The 16059-nt window shown below is 39.6% G+C and overlaps 1 long non-coding RNA gene across 1 annotated transcript; it reads right to left on the bottom strand.

The window, feature by feature from the left end:
- Positions 1-4647: 4647 nt before the first annotated feature.
- LOC108641637 lies at positions 4648-8611 on the bottom strand. Its single transcript, XR_001922173.2, has 3 exons — positions 8515-8611; positions 6610-6770; positions 4648-4804 (listed from the first exon to the last, which is right to left on the bottom strand). It is a non-coding gene; the product is annotated as an uncharacterized LOC108641637 (long non-coding RNA).
- Between the last annotated feature and the right edge of the window lie 7448 nt (positions 8612-16059).

The following is a 16059-nucleotide window of genomic DNA, read 5'->3' as shown; positions in this document are numbered from 1 at the left end:
TCAGGTTGATAGAGATTCTGTTGCCCTTTTTTTACCTTTAGGTTTTGTTTCTTTTCTTAATATGAGACTGGACTTGTAGATTACAAGTTGACTTTGAGCAAGAACATCAAGTAAATCCATCCAGCCTGAAGCAAGCAGAGCCTTCAGGCATGTGTTTGTGGGCTCTCTTTAGAAGGGCTCCCTAGACACATAAAGGGAGTTCCTTAGTGGTGGTTTGTATATCACTGCTGCTGTCTTGTTGATAGTGTGCTTGTCTTCTATCTTCTTTGTCTGAGTCCAATTCGAACTGGAATTCAGAAAGAAGTAATAACCAGAGAGGGATTCTCATTCATTTTTTCATCTCTTTCCAAATTCCTTGCTTGCAAAGGTAGTTCCCATATTGCACCTTTGACAAAAAAAAAAGTCTTCCACTATTGCTTGTGCCTGGACTGAGATCAGTCTTCCTTAGAATATTTATTCTTTCGTGTGTCTGTGTGTGTGTCTGTGTGTGTGCATTGAAGTCGAATATTAAGATTAAAAGGAGCTTTTGGTTCTTTCTCATCAAAGAGCTGAACACTCCTTGACCCCTCAGTGACCTTTTAGGTGATGCTTTGGGGGGGGTCTAAAAACTTCGAACAAGCAAAGGCTCAAGACCACGAATGTTATTACCATTAGATGCTGAGTAAGCCTTTAATTGGGTGGAGTGGAACCATTTGATAATAGTTTTAATACAGTGGTGAAATGGAATAACTTTTGCAGGTAGATTTCTTTTTCTATGGGACCCATAGCAGATGTCAGGATTAACAAAGACAAGTGCAAAGATTTGTTCTTTTCTGGAAATATTTATACCACATACATATTTTATCATAAAGCTAATGAACAGGATTTTAGCAGGAAGATTACTAAGGTTGCCATCCTGCTGACATGACCATACCTTGCTGCTACAAATGTAAATTGAACCGTTACCTTCAGAAAGGTAACAAAAAAGGTTTTGTTGCATAGTGTTTGAGACAATAAACTTTGAGAGAGAACTGTAATAGAGAAACGGATGCATCGAATTAAAACTTGGAAAGAAAGAAGAAAAACTCCATTGGGGTTTTTCCCCCCTAAATTTTTGAAAGACACACTCTCCAGATGTAACAAAATGAATCACTAGAGACAAAAATTGGCATTATCCCTGTATTGAATCTGAGGAATGAAACAGGATTAATTTAGGGCTGCTTTTTCTTTGAGAATTGCAAAGTTTAGCTGATTTATGTGAGAAATTTTAAGAGATATTTTCCCCCCTAAGATTTCACAGATTCCCTTGTTTCAGAATAAAAATCAAGCTTTGTGGTCTTTTTGTTGGCTTTCCTTTTCTTTTTTCCATGAAGTGTTATAAATCAAAACTTCTAGAAGATATTTCAAAAATTCAGAAGTTCTTCTGTCAGTTCATCATTATAATCAGTGTAACCTTTTTGCTTCTCATTTCAGTGTGTTAGCCCATTTTATATCTCCTGAAACCAAAAAGGAAAAAACCCCTCATTTAAACTTTACCCTGTGATGTAATATCTCTTTGTTTGTACTCCAAAATTTTATAGACCTCCCTTGCTATTGTGCCTTATTGAAAACTCATGCCTTATTTGCTGTTCATTATTATCTTTTCAATATTTCTGCTTCTTAAGATTCCTCATCCTCTTCAACATTTGTTTCAAATGATTTGTTTTCTGCAAAGGTATGCACTTGCATTTTTGAAGGCAAATGGCATAGTGCTATCATCCATCAATTTTTGTAGTTCTCTTGGTCTCTCTCATGAGCTGTGTTGTCCAAGAGAGATGTTTGCAAAGTATATTAGTTAAGAGTCTGCAGATCTCAAATGTCTGGCATGCGTGGATGATGCAAATAGGATTAAAGACAGGGAAAGGTAGGCTTGAGCTTTTGTTTACTTGTGAGATGGTAAAAGTTAATAAGCAGATGAGGGAGACAGTTCTTTCTAAACACATATGATACTCTGCTGAAGTCAATCCTAAAACACAGTGCTGCTGTATTTTTAATGCACTTGCAAAGTTTCATCTGCAAATTTCATTAATATACTCCTGTAGATCCAGGATGGCTTCTCCTCAGGAGTCTCTACTTTCTGGATCATAAAGTTGTCTTCACTATAATTTAGGAACCTCTGCGATGATGCATGTTCAGCTGTATTTGTTACTCAACAGATGTCTGGGTAGTTAAATTCCTCCATGAGCCTTTATCAGTACTTCTATTCTGGGATTCCCAACTGGTTCAAGATGTACCTCTCATAGCCAGCAGCAGCACCACTGCTGGAGGATCAATATGTACAGCTCTGGTCAGGCTGGTCCAGCACGGAGCTGGAGTGGCTGATTGTCCTGACCACACCCAGTCTTGCTGCTCAACTTGACTCTGTAGACTCTGTAGTCAACATCTTGTTGGTTCCTGCTCAAGAAGGACCGAGTTATAGGGGCAGCTGGGGATAGGTCCCACATTCATAATTCTTGAGACCATCTGCTGCAGTAGCTGTCACTGCTCTTCCTGTGGGGCTGCTGCCTGGGCTTGCTGCTCACCCATAAATTTTGACAACACCTGCTGCTCTCGCTATTCCTTCATATATTACTTCTGCAACAGAAGCTCAGAACCAGGAGCTGCTCACACTTCATTCCAACAGCCACCTCCCTGACACAACACACCGATTCCAAGGCTGCCCCTTTGAGCAGTTTGGTTTCAATAAAACAGGTGTGATAATGAGCTAACCACACTGAGGGTGAACATCTCTTCAGACCCACCCCAGGTTCTTCAGCTGTCTCAGCTACTCTTCCCACTCCCTGAGTCACCCCTTCTCTTGGAGAATCACTTGTGCCTGCCTTGGCCACTGGTTTCAAGGACTCAGTAGGATGCATTTAACCAGAAGGATCAACACCCAATAGCAGTGTGGGAAAGTTTTAGGCAAATGATGCCAGCCTGCTCTCTTCCCTTAGGCTACTTCTTTGCATTACATGCTAAGGAGCTTTCCCTAGAGCTGGTCAAAGAATCAGATGATCTGATTTGCAACTGGAAGTGCTGAATCTGGATCACTATGATTCACAGAGGCATAATATTAGTTATTAATGAATATTCAGCCTACTGCTGGGTACTTGTGAAAATGCTCCCAAACCCTCAGAGTTTAAGGAATTTTAGCCAGAATGATATTCACCCAGGAGTAGGAATTTTAGCCAGAATGATATTCACCCAGGAGTTTATGTGTTGCCATTCTGCCATCTAGAAGTATGTGCCATTCAGAGACCAGAAAAAAATCCCAGCCACTTTTTGGTTTTCTGGGCAATCAGAAATGAATAAACACAGTCAAAATAAATGGTTTATCTTGAGTAAGCTGAAAAGCAATTGTTCTCCTTCTACACTGGCCATGTAAGTATTAAATTTACAGGTGTCAGAATTGGTTTGCAAAATGTTACTTATTAAAATGAGGATTATATTTCCACCTCCCACCAAAGGCATAGCTAATCTCTGCTATAATATCAACTAGTCCCGTTCTGCACTGCAGCAACTGGCAAAGTTGCTCCTCTGGCATGGGAAGCTTTGACTCCATTGTAGGCACCTTTTACTTTGTCTGAAACCAAAGTGATCCCGTCTCCTGCTGAAAATGGGCAAGTAAGGATGGAGATGAGACAGTGTCATTTGGATGTAAGTTTTGGGATTTTTGCTCCTCTGATAATTTTTTCCCCCAGTCACTTAGATTAGGATGGGTTTCAGGACATTACTCACTATATAAGAAGAAAATAAAGTGCAACCAAAAAGCATTGCTTTTTCCTTTTCAACAACTAAATTGATCTCCTTTGCCTACACCCCTCACCAAGAATCTGGCTTCTTCTGGCTAGCTAGCGAATATAAAGTAAAACACCTGTTTACCAGACACAGAGCTATGTGTCTGCCATTGCTGATCCATCTGTGGAACATAAACATAACTTTCACCAGCTGCTTCTTTTAGCATGGGCTGGTAATGGAAGCCATTATAGAGCATATCAACAACATACTTTCCTAATAATCATGGGCCAGAGCATCACAGGGTGTAAATTGGCAGAGCCTCACAGAAGGTGATACTGATTTACACCATCAGAGGACCTCACCCCACTGTGTTTGTTTTCCTCACACTCTTCTCCTTTTAGCAGCCTTATTTTCCTAGTTTCTAGTTTCTTTCTGTTTTTTTTCCATTATGTTATACTAATGAGGCAAGATGTCATGAAACAATTCCTGGTCCAGGCTCAAGCGGTAATGGATAATTACCTTGGGTACATAGAGCCTCAATATTAATGACTCTAAGAAAACCTCTGAAGATTCAGAGGCGTTATACTGCAAAGACTCCAACTGGATTTGGGCCAAATGCCCCATTCGTATAAACACGCTCAACTCTATCGACTTCAGGAGAATTATGCCTGCTTTTGTTTGTGCAAATGTGCTCTAGGTGATTCACAAAATCATGCCCAACCACGTCCACAGTCTTTAGATTTAAATGGAGCTTGAAATCTCACGGTGCAAACAGCAGATTCTTTTTTGTCTTGCATGAAAGTGAGTGTGTTACGACTATGATTAAACTGCTGATAGATCCCCTTATCTCTCAGGCTACTCCAGGACGCAGTAATGAGGCTCTGCTCTTGACAAACATCAACATACCTCTTTCCTTGTGTCACATCAGCTAGGCAGGTCAGGATCTTGATGGTGACCCAAGACAACATTCGTCCTATGACCAGGCGGTTTGTCTTCCTTGCAGTGTAATGGGCAGAAAGGCCACAGGACTTTTTGACTCTTTGTTTTCCAGTCAGAAGACAACCTGAAACTAAGAAGTGAAATTCTATTAGTACCTGAAGCTCTCAAATGGGAGAAATTTGTACAGTTTTAGAGATGTCAAATTTGGGGAGGCCCATCCTGCTGAGTTCAGCCCAAAAATGGTAGCAATCCCTGAGATTTATCCATCAGAATTTGCTTTCCTCCTAGTAATTTCCTCCTAGTAACACAGACTGAAGAATGCTTTCCAGGAATTGCAAAAATCAATGCTTACCTCTAATATATTCCCACCTAAAGTGTGCAACCTTGTTTAAAATGCACTTCTAAAGCATATATTTTCACGTATCGTTATGTCTAAATGCATGATAACCAGGTTGAAAATCAAATTATCTGCGTTAAGGTGACTATTACAATGTGACTACTACCTGCTGTGTCACAGATGAATCTTGTAAACACAATCAAATCTCTTTCCTTCTCTCCCTCTCGCACACAGAGAGAGACACATGCACGCCCTTGCACAAGGAAAGAGATTCTTCACCTTCTGCCATCGTATTGTCACAGCAGCTCATGTTTATTGTGAATGACATCTTCAGCTACAGCTCAGCATGAGCTCTGGTATGCTGGAGCTGAACATCCTACCAGGAAAATCAGCAGTGACATTAAAGTTGTTTCATGAATAATGAAAAAATAAATATCACATTTACTGTAGGTACACAAAATGCTTTGTTTAACTAAAAGCATTTGCAGAGAAATTCCTGTCTCTGCGGACAGGTACTATTTTATTAACTGTGGGTAGAGAACTTATTTAGATGGAGCTGTTTTCATTATATTGTTAATTTTCTCAATTATACAAATGAGAGAACATGTGATCAGTACTATTAGCAGGATACAGACTTCTCTTTAGAACACTCTAAACTCTCAGAAAAATCACGAAACAGCAAATCCTCAATGCTGGCAGCTGGCGAGTCTTTCAGCCACTCACATTCTGTATAAGGAGTTTTACATGCGTCTCCCAAGTCTTTGTGCAACAGCAGTTTTAATCATTTATGGGGGCAAAAAGGCTTGGGAGACAGTAATGCAATTATATAACTGTATAATGCAAAGGAGAATTCAATTGTCTCAATGCCATACAAGGCAAGCTTATTCCCGGATCCCAGCAAAAGACACTCAAAACACGACTGCGCTGTGTCCGGAGTTTTGCTGGCTTGCACCAGTGTGTGTTCTTGCCAGCCCTCAGAAGTTCATAATCACAAATTTCAGGGAGAAAGCCTGAAAGCCTACTTTGAATTATGGGGTTACGGTGACCAGATTTTTATATAAAAGTTATTTGCAGTGGAAATGCTATATTTTGTCCTATTAAGGACCCAGCAAGCACACTTCTTTACATAGCAATAATGTGTCAGGCACAAGGGAAATCTTTCAATGATTTCAGGCTTTTTGCTAGACTGAAACTTGTGATCCTAAAATGCAACAGCTTTTAATGAAACACAAATATACTTGCTTCCAGAAAGGGAAAAGAGTCTCACTACCATCCCTCAAAAAAAAAAAAAAGGGGGGCTGTCATTCCCCATTCTTTGGAATGTTTATCCATATTCATAGCAAGAACCCTGAGAAATGTTCCCAAGTGCCAAAAAATATGAAAACTAATACCAAACACATTGACAATATCTTACTAACTATTGCTCATGAACTTATCAGCATGGAAATACTTATTCTCAGTACAAGTTTCTGAATGGCAATATGGAAATCATAAATAATCAGCCTCATAAGTAGTGCAACTTTAAGTACAGGCTTAAAATTAGTGATTTAAAAGACTCATTTTCTCTCTCAAGGGGAGTGAACAGATTTGGGTTTTACCTTTTACTGAAGCAGGGAAAGGTAACAAGTGAAAGGCACAAAAATGGTGTCTTTTCTATAACTAGGTCTTCCATTTTTTATAGAGAGTAATATACTTTATGACTTCTTTCTTGTGAGTTCAAGTCGCCTGTGTTTCCTACTCGTAGAGAAATGCTCATTTCCTGTTTAAAAAACACACATGTATTTACTCTTATTCATTTAACAACATTCTAAATGGCAGTAACAAAAAACAGTAAACAGAAAATAATCCACCTTATTAGTACCTCTACAAAAAGCCCCTACTCATTCTTACCTCATTCTTACTCTTTCCCTTTAAGCAAGACAGGAAATTAAGAACATTTTATTTTTCTTTTTGCCCCGTGCCAATGCTTGCAGAAAAAAAAAAAAAAAAAAAAAAAGGATATAAGTCTAAGGTGTGTTATCTCTTTAGGCTTCCACTACTGACAGGTGGGATTAGGCAGGTGGTTTAGAGCTCCTCCTTACCAGCTGCAAGGACAAATCATGAGAGAGAGCCAACATCTAGGTCTGACATGCAGGAAGAGGTGCATCAGGTATCCCCTGACACACAGGGCAAAAGAGTTAAAAATAAGCAAATGTATGAGCAAGTAAACCCCATTTATTAATGGGGAATGTGTCAGTCAATAGCAATGCAAGCTGTATTTCTATCTATTATACAAGAAAGGTAAAAGTATTCTAGTAGGTCACTTAGTTACTTCAACCAGATGGAATCCAAAATGTTCAGAAAATTAAAAATCCATTTATTCCTCCAAAGTTGCATTCCATCTGTTTTCAGACATTTATGGAATCTTTTTGCATACAGGATATGGCAACCACTGGTGCCTTGGAAATATTTCTCCCTCGTGCATCTCACGGAAAGCCAGGATGGATATAGACAGCACTGAAGTAAGCCCTTTTATTCAGGTGCTCTTATTTCTCTTTAAATCTAGGAAACCAATAGTTTTGTTTTAAATAGAGGAATCATAAAATCCAGTGTATTATTGTCTGCAAAAATGCAACAGGAACTTTTAATCTTAAAATAAAAACCCCCAAACAAAACAAATAAGGCTGTTCTCTGCTCCATCCACCTTGAAAATTTTAACTTTCTTGCCAGTCTGTTTCTCATTTTCAGCTTGTGGAGACAATAAGAATGATTCAGATGCTATGAAGGAATGCAGCCTGGCATGTAGTGATCTCCACCCTGAAGATAAAAGTGACAAAATTACCCCAGGAGTTATGAGCTCTAGTCTTCATCAATCATTTTTCTAGATATATTTTATTTCATTCAACTACACATTGTGCATAGATCTAACTGGGGTATGGTCCCCTTCCTCCTATCCTTGTTCTCAGCATCTTCAGCTTCACCAGATGCAGGGATATCATCTGGCATGCAGGCCAGGCCAAATTTTCTGTATATGACACAAACATCCACATTTCCTCTATTTCCTTAGGACCTTCTTTCCTTCACAGTTAGTGGCTCATACAGTGGCTCGCCATCAACATGCATTTTCCTGCTTGGTGCAGAGAGGATTTTATCCCCCAGTGAAGTTCACCCATAGGATGTGCAGGCTGTATCTCTTATTGTCAGCCAGTCGTATTCCCACTTCTCTCCTGATTATCCACATCTCATGTTAAATCACTCCCATCTTCTGTGTTGGAAGGAGCCAGCTGCATCCCTCTGAGCTGAAGTTCATTCAGCAGGAAACTCTGCCCCACGACTGTTTCTTATAGGTCAAAACCACACCAGGTTTGGCGACCTTAGAGAGCCCTCCCGTGCTACATCAGCAGAACTTTGCACCATAAATACCCTTCATGATCTTATGCCAAGGCCCAGAGTACTTCAGACTACTGTGAATGGGGGAAAGGATCGTGTCTTCCATTATCTACATCAGCATTTTGTTCACCTACCGAAATCATCACTGGCAGGTGACTGTCACATGGAAAGATAAAGCACTCAGAAATCCCAAGGCAGCAGATCAAAGAGCAGAGAACTGGCTTTTAAAAAAAAATACTGAAAAAGTAAATCACAAGTGGTGGATTATTCGTTTCAGTCTTAGTGTTTCATTTTGAATGTCAGGTCACGTCTCCACATTTTCTTCTGCAACCCAAGGGCGAGGAAAAAAAAAAAAGAAGTAAATATTCATATTTAGACTCATGCTGTCCAAAGATGACACTTAAAAAAACCCCAAAAATAAACAGCCACACAAATTCAGTGAGAGTATTGCAGTATTTTACTGAAAACTGGTATGAATGACATCAAGTTCTGATATAACAAGCCTGTATTTTCAGCACTCCAGATTTGAAATCCACCAGGTTTTACTTTAGTGTTGAGGACCACATGCTAAAAGCCCATATTCAATCAGCAGCAGAATGAGAGAGTAGATTTCCTCCTTTTTTGGACAAATATTCTCCTTCAGGCAGTGGGAAAGCTGACAGTGAGCAAGTGTGCTGCCCAAGATGGACAAAACACAAGTGGCAAAACAGCAGAACCTGAGAAAACCTAAGTGGTGCAGGAAGGGCTGTGAGGAACATCCTGAGAGTGAATCCACCCACAAGGCAGGTACACATCTCCCTGGTGCCAGCTTCTATCAACACAAAAATAAATTACCTCTCTTTCAAGAGTTCAAACTTATTAAAGATTTACTTTGATTACACAGAGGGACTTGGACCCACACCTCCTTATCAGCTAAAGTACGTGCCCTGCTTCTCTTTAGTTTTACCCATCCCCTGCTAACTTTAGAAGAAAAGGCAACAGCTGTGGCTACTGACAGAGTGAGGTTGGCAGCTGCAAAACGGAGATGCCACATTTCAGTATATAATTTTCTTTCCACAGTGTCTCTCCTAACTTTCCTCTTTAAGAGGCACTTAAAAATCCATGTGTCTGACTCAATTATTGTTATTGTAGCTATGGAACAGAATGTGATGCTGATGAGGTCCTACCTGTCTAGTTAACTTCCCTTTCTGGATGCTTTCTTTCTTTGATTCATCATTGCTTGTGACACATGTATTGTCTAAACTATGTTCAAGAACAAGTCTGTAATACACTCAATGGAAGAAGGTGAAAAAAATCAGAAAAAGGTGTATCAGTTGCAAGCATGAATTTATGTGCTAACTTTAAACATTCTGTTTCTGAGAAATATCTTACATAGAAAACATAGTTTCACTGCAAATTAAGTATAACATTTGCAGTAAAATTAAGGATAAAATTTATTTTTCTTCCTTTGATTAGGAGAGCACCGACATTGCAGAAATGCTTTGTCTTTATGAACTCATCTCGAGATTCTGCGTTCCTTCAGCATTCAGTACATTATCACATCGTATCTGAAGCACTGCCCCAGAGGGCAAGAACCCAAATTTAAAGTCATCATCATTCTGTGTATTTTCTGCTCAGTTGAAGGTTTTATGATACAGGCTGAATGTCTTTTCAGGACAATCCTAAAAATAAGCTAATGCAGTGGGGACTGGATTTATTGGATATGTACACTCACCTTCAGTTGATGTTCTCCCTAGGTCAGTTCTCATGTGATTGGCAAGGGATCGTGACAGCTTGTATCTTCCTATGAGAAACCTGTGTAGACACTGGTAATTAGAACTGCCACTCAGTCCTCCCTGACAACAGCTACTGCAGTGACTCTGGGCCTCTGAACTAGCTACTGCCTCTGGAAAATCCTGTTTCCCAGTGTTTTCTCCTCCATAGGCACATACCTAATTGCATGTAAACATTCTGTAATTTATTACATGACACAAAAACATTGGTACCTTCAAGCTGAAAATACAACGGTTGATAAATACTGAAAAAACTTACGATTCTAAAGTGTCACTTACAATATAGCTCTCTAACTGCCTCCCCTGACTGGTTGCTGAACTAAAGATACTTCCTCAGTAATGGAAAATCTGAGAGGGGTCTCAGTCTGCTTTTTAAGGAGCCTAATTCTTAGTCAAAGTTATGAGTGTTGTAGGCTTGTAAGTCAGCACAGCTTTGGGAAAAAAATACTGCATTTCAGTTTGAAAATACCAGTGCATTGCATTTTTGCTGTACTATTCTACCTCAATCAGCACAAAAAAAAAGAAAAGCTCTATTACCTATTAGTATATTTTTACCCATAATTGATTTATTCACAAACTGTTAATGATTGCAACTAACAAGGAAAATAAAATAATTTAAAAAAAAAAGCAATGCAACAGGAAAATGAACACGAAACATTTCCAGTTCACAGCCGCATTTGCAAGAGACTATGGCTAAGGGAAGATATTTAGAAATACTTGCGAATTAAAATGAGGCTGAAATATTTCCTTATAGTAGGATATCTACAGAATGAAAGCTGGATTCTGTTCTCGGCTTTGCTGCAATTTGGAGGTATGATTTCAGATACAGCTTCCTTGCCTGTGAAATGGGGCTGACAATAGAGCTGTAGTTTCCATGCACAGTGCCCAGTTATTTAGACCTCGTCATGTTAAATAGCATCTTTTTATCCCGCAGGAGGGACAAAAAGATCCAGATTGAGGCGGTCAGGAACTGTTGAGACTCAGAGCTGAAAAGACAGTGAAATCTAATCTCCAGACCATGGAAATCAGTGGAAATTGACTTCAAAACACTGTTGATTTCAGTGGTTTTGGGATCAAGGAGAACAAACTTACCAGACAAAGACAAGTCTCTTTTTCAGAGCAACACTTGAGTTCTTGATAGGAGAAGCCTGTCAGACAGCAGCAGACTGTACCTTCGGGACAGACCTGTACTGAAGGGCTGTATATAGTTTTAGGGAATCCAGGAGCACGTCAGGGAAGGAGTTCTTCTGCTCTCCCCACAGCTTCTTCAAGACAACAAAGAGGATGTTCCGGCTTACCCCTACGGTTGAGCAGAAAGTGTTTGGCACCAGACCAGGTGTGCAGAGCCCCAAAGAGCAAGGAAGCCAGGTTGTGCGGGGTGACTTAGGCACAGGGACCTGCTTCTACCTCCTATCCCTTCCCACTCCATTAGCATCCAGCCTGCCAGCTATGGGAATTTCAAACGTGCAGAATCACGTCCAGAGCACAGAGTGTGCCAGACCTTGAAGGCATTGCAATCACTGCAGTGCTATTTTTCCAGCCCAAGGAGATCATGGTACAGTGTATTAAGCATCTTGATAAAGTTTTATGCAACCACTCTTTAAAAACCAACACAGAAATGGTAGTGCTGTATTTTTAGACAGATAACTACAAGGGTACTCCCATATCTGTGCTTCAAAATTAATCCAGTAGTGTAGTCAGGCAATGGGTCAGAAATTACTTAATGAATAGTACCATTTCCTTTTTAGACTTCTATTATAGAATGGTATTTGGGTAACACTTTGGCACAGTGCACAGGGAAGTAAGTGTGGAGCTCTAACCCTGTTCATGGGCTTTTCCCCTCGAAGCATCTGCCCACCACTAACACATCACACCCTTCACACCCTTCATTGTTAAACTATCTGTTCCCTGCATTAAAAAATCCCACTAAATTGAGCACCAAACCTGCAGAATCCTACTCCATCGACTACACACAGTTTTCAGAGGATGCAAAACGCAATGTGTTGGTAGTGCCAAGCTTATCCAAGATAACCCACATCCTTTTTCTCAGAGATGGCAGGGGAGAACAATGTTAAGCTGTAAGTAAAAAAGTACACACTGGTAAGCTGTGGAAAAATCCATTTTAGAAATGTAATAGAAAGTGATCTGCAATCCCAGGCAAGATAGGTAGAAGATGAAATCTAAAGGAAATCACATTTTAAGCACTGAAGTAAAGTTATGGCAGCCAAGTAATTAGAACTCTGCTCTGCTCTGCTTAAGAGCTCATGGTGTCCATAGTATTTAGTTTTTTTAAAAATAAGCTTTTTTTTATTCCTCTCTGCCTCCACTCTTCACTACTGCGTACTAATCTCTATAATAGTTTTCCATGTACTAGCAGAACAGGTACCTTCTGAGAAAAATATTCTGGATTATTAATGGTTGCAAGTTTTTGTCGTTGTTTGTTTATGTAACTGTTAAGTTATTAACAGAGGCATTGAAAATTCCCTTTCAGAAAAATTTTTAAACTGTTTCTTATCAGAGCTGTTCCTGTCTGCCACTTATTCCAGGGACCACTCTGCCCCAGCTCTAGCCTTCCCTGCTCCCTGTTCACATGGTAAAGGAACAGAAGTAAGTGTGTGTCCAAAGGGTACTAGTAGTCAATGCCTAGTTGCATCTGAGCCCATTTCAGTTCATGTTTGAGTCTGGAAGTCTCACTAACTTCGAGGAGTACCTCATTTCCACAGCATCTTTTCCAGCAGGAGAAGGTCAAAACCACTCTGAAGGTCTACAGGGCCCAAAGGATGATCCAGCTGGTACCCTGGGAATGTTCTTAGTTTACATAACATACAAAGACAGCTAGAAAATTATTCTTGCTGAACCTGACTAAAAATGCATGTGCAACATCATTAATGGTTTCTATTTCCTCTAACTGAAAGGCAATTTAATAAATCATCCTTTGCCATAGTGCCACTAATTGCAATGGGTTGTGAAAAAAAAAAATCCCAAATGATTTTTTTAGAAAAGTCACACATCCTGAAGGTACACTGCTGGCAAGCCCTCGAGTGTTTATATTACAAGCCAAGCAATTTAAATAATCCCCAAGTTCATTACGTTCAGCTAGGTGCTCAGGAAAGGTCCTCTCTTCCATTGGTTTCCAAGAATAAACCAACACATAGAGCATCCTATTTTTTCACAACTGGTAGGTTTTGTGTGGCTGGGACTGAACTACAGTAGCAGGATTTTTAACAACTGCGGAAAAGACTATAAAACTTTCTGCCCCTTATTAACTACTGTGTGACTATTAGGTTTATGGGCAATGTTAACTTTGCAGCATAAGAACAAAAACATTGTAAACGGTCTCCAAAATGTTGGAAGCAATTTTCCCCAAGAGAGGCAGGGGGCCCTTCCAATCCCAGTAAGGTATGGAAAGGGTCATGTGGCACACATGTAAAACTAGATTAGACTCTCTGTTGCTAAGTAATTAAACCTAATTGTAAACCTGGGCAAGTGCTGAATTTAAAACTGAGCTCCCTGTTCAGAGTTCCAAAATCTCTACTGAAAATCCACGGAAAATGAAAACTGCCTCTTTAAAAGAAATCAGCTTGCAGCTCCCCAGAACGGAGCCCCTGGGCAAGTGGTTCAAAATATGATTTTTATAAACAAATCTGACATAGCAAACTTAATGCAAAACCCTATGCATATAACATCACTTATGTGTGCAACTCATTTAAATTATAGTTGTAGAGAGAAGGAAATAAAACTGGCATATTAACCTTTGGCACAACAGTGCTCACATACTAGCGATGTTCAGCAGCAGATGATATTATTGTGACTCCCACTAGTATTGTCATAGTGAAGGGTCTGTCAGAATTCATGTTTGAAACCTCCACAGTCAGAGTTTATTAATGCAGCCATGAGCATCCATTCCAGACCTATGCTGGCATGTACAGTCTTAGGAGCAGAATTTTTTTTTTTTTGCTGCAACTTCTCTTTTCCCCATCACTGTTGTATTTAAAGTCATTGAGTGCAAAAATAAAATTGAACAGAAATTCATGAACTACATTTCCGAATCATCATCATATTTAAAAAGACTGAATGCAAAAATAAAATAAGAAAAATGCAAAAATAAAATTCATAAAGTAATGAAATATAGCTTTCCACATCTTATTGCCATAAACTCATTGGATTCCTTGCTTTCCCAATGTTCTTTGTAAATAGTTTGCTAATTCTTCCTCAAGAGGAAGAACCCTTTCCAGCATTTCAAAAGGACAAGCTACATGCATAAGCAATACGGGCTTAAAAACAACTTAGAAATTAAATTTAAAACATTCTCAAATTTTTTTGTTAAATGCTCCACAGTATTGTATGCATTCCTATATAATTAACAAAAGCATCATGCAAAATAAACCTTCCTTGTTAAAATATGTCTTACTGTGATTAGCTCTGGCAACGACACTCAGGCCTTGATGTAAGTTCTTGGCCTGTCTGTGTTCTAAAACATTTTGGTCAAAAGTTTCAGACACCAGACTTATTCAACAGCTTGAGGTGTCCTTTGATTTGGTTTCTTCATGCATCTTGAAAGTAAAAAAAGGTTTGTTACAATGAAGGTCGTGAAGCTTGCCTGTGGGGTAAGGCTGTTCTCACCTGAAAAACAGTTATCCTTCAGAGTGGTGGCAAACGGATACACAACCCAGCACAGGTCCAGGGGAGAACACTTTGTGGCTCCTTATTTCAGAGAGTGACTCATAAAAGAAAAGCATAAAGCCAAAAATATCAGCAGTAAATGAAGTTGACATTAAGTGAACCAATCCTGAGAGATAGTAAGTATGACAGCGGGATGAGTTTTGAGTTCCCATTGCACTTCCCTTGCCCACACAACAGAAGTGAAACAAGTGCAGACCTGGTGCTGAGCTGCAGAATTCAATGGTTGAAATAATCATCTGGTTCCTGGCAATGCCACTAGATTTGAGAAAAGTTATTTTATCAAAATATCAGAAGGCTGCAGCAAGACACATTTATACTGTATCTATTTAAATGACATCTAGATAGTTTTAAGCAATTGTCACCTTCTCTATTTTGTGGAAGAATCCTGAGAGCCACCCCTATTTCCCTGGATTGCTTTTACCAGCAGTCCTTTCAACCAAGCTGTGACATGGGCAGTGCTAAACCAAGGAATACACGATGCAGTTTCAGTATTGCGGGATTAAGAATGTGTTGACTTTTCTATCCTTACTTTCTTCGCTAAAACTGGGACAAATCAGGACCACAGATGCTGCTCTACAAGCTGTACTAGCACAAGGCCAAAGATCAATGCCTGTGAAGCCGAAGGAAAAAAAAAAAAAGACAGATTCCAAATACCAAAAATAAACTGCGAAGAAACTTAATCCTCAAAAGGTCAGAGGTACATCTGAAAGGCCCAGGCCATGCCTTTGTATCAGAATGTTACAACATTAGCCCTAATGACTTAATAGTTTTGCCCTTGAATTGTGTCAACAGGAACCTATCTTATTACATGGTAAATTAGTTGCTTCCAGCCTACTCCAGACTCTCAGAGCTACTTCTAGCAAAATTAGAACCTAGATTAGAACCTCTTTAGTACCCAAACAGTGTTGCTAAGCATTATTTAGTAGCATTTAAATTTTTGGACATGTGTTTGCATAAATGAAGGCTGGAAACAGCATGGGGAAGAAGCTCCTACGTTTGGCATTCAGGAGCCAAAATTCAAAGGAAGGCATTTCTTTTGCATGCTGTTGTGCAGTGTCATCAAAGGTCATTGTCTGCTGCAGATACCAGGGGATAATGACCAAGGGTCAGGCCTAATGATGGCAGGCTCTAGGTAACAGAGGATGCTTTCTTATGCTCCTTATCTTCTCTCAGAGAAGTTTGCATCCTTTACAGGCCTTCCTCACATCCACGGGTAAAAAACCA

Source organism: Manacus vitellinus, unplaced genomic scaffold (genome assembly GCF_001715985.3).
Source record: "Manacus vitellinus isolate BGI_N305 unplaced genomic scaffold, ASM171598v3 scaffold_70_pilon, whole genome shotgun sequence".
Lineage (NCBI taxonomy): Eukaryota > Metazoa > Chordata > Aves > Passeriformes > Pipridae > Manacus > Manacus vitellinus.
This window is presented reverse-complemented; position numbering and strand designations above follow the sequence as displayed.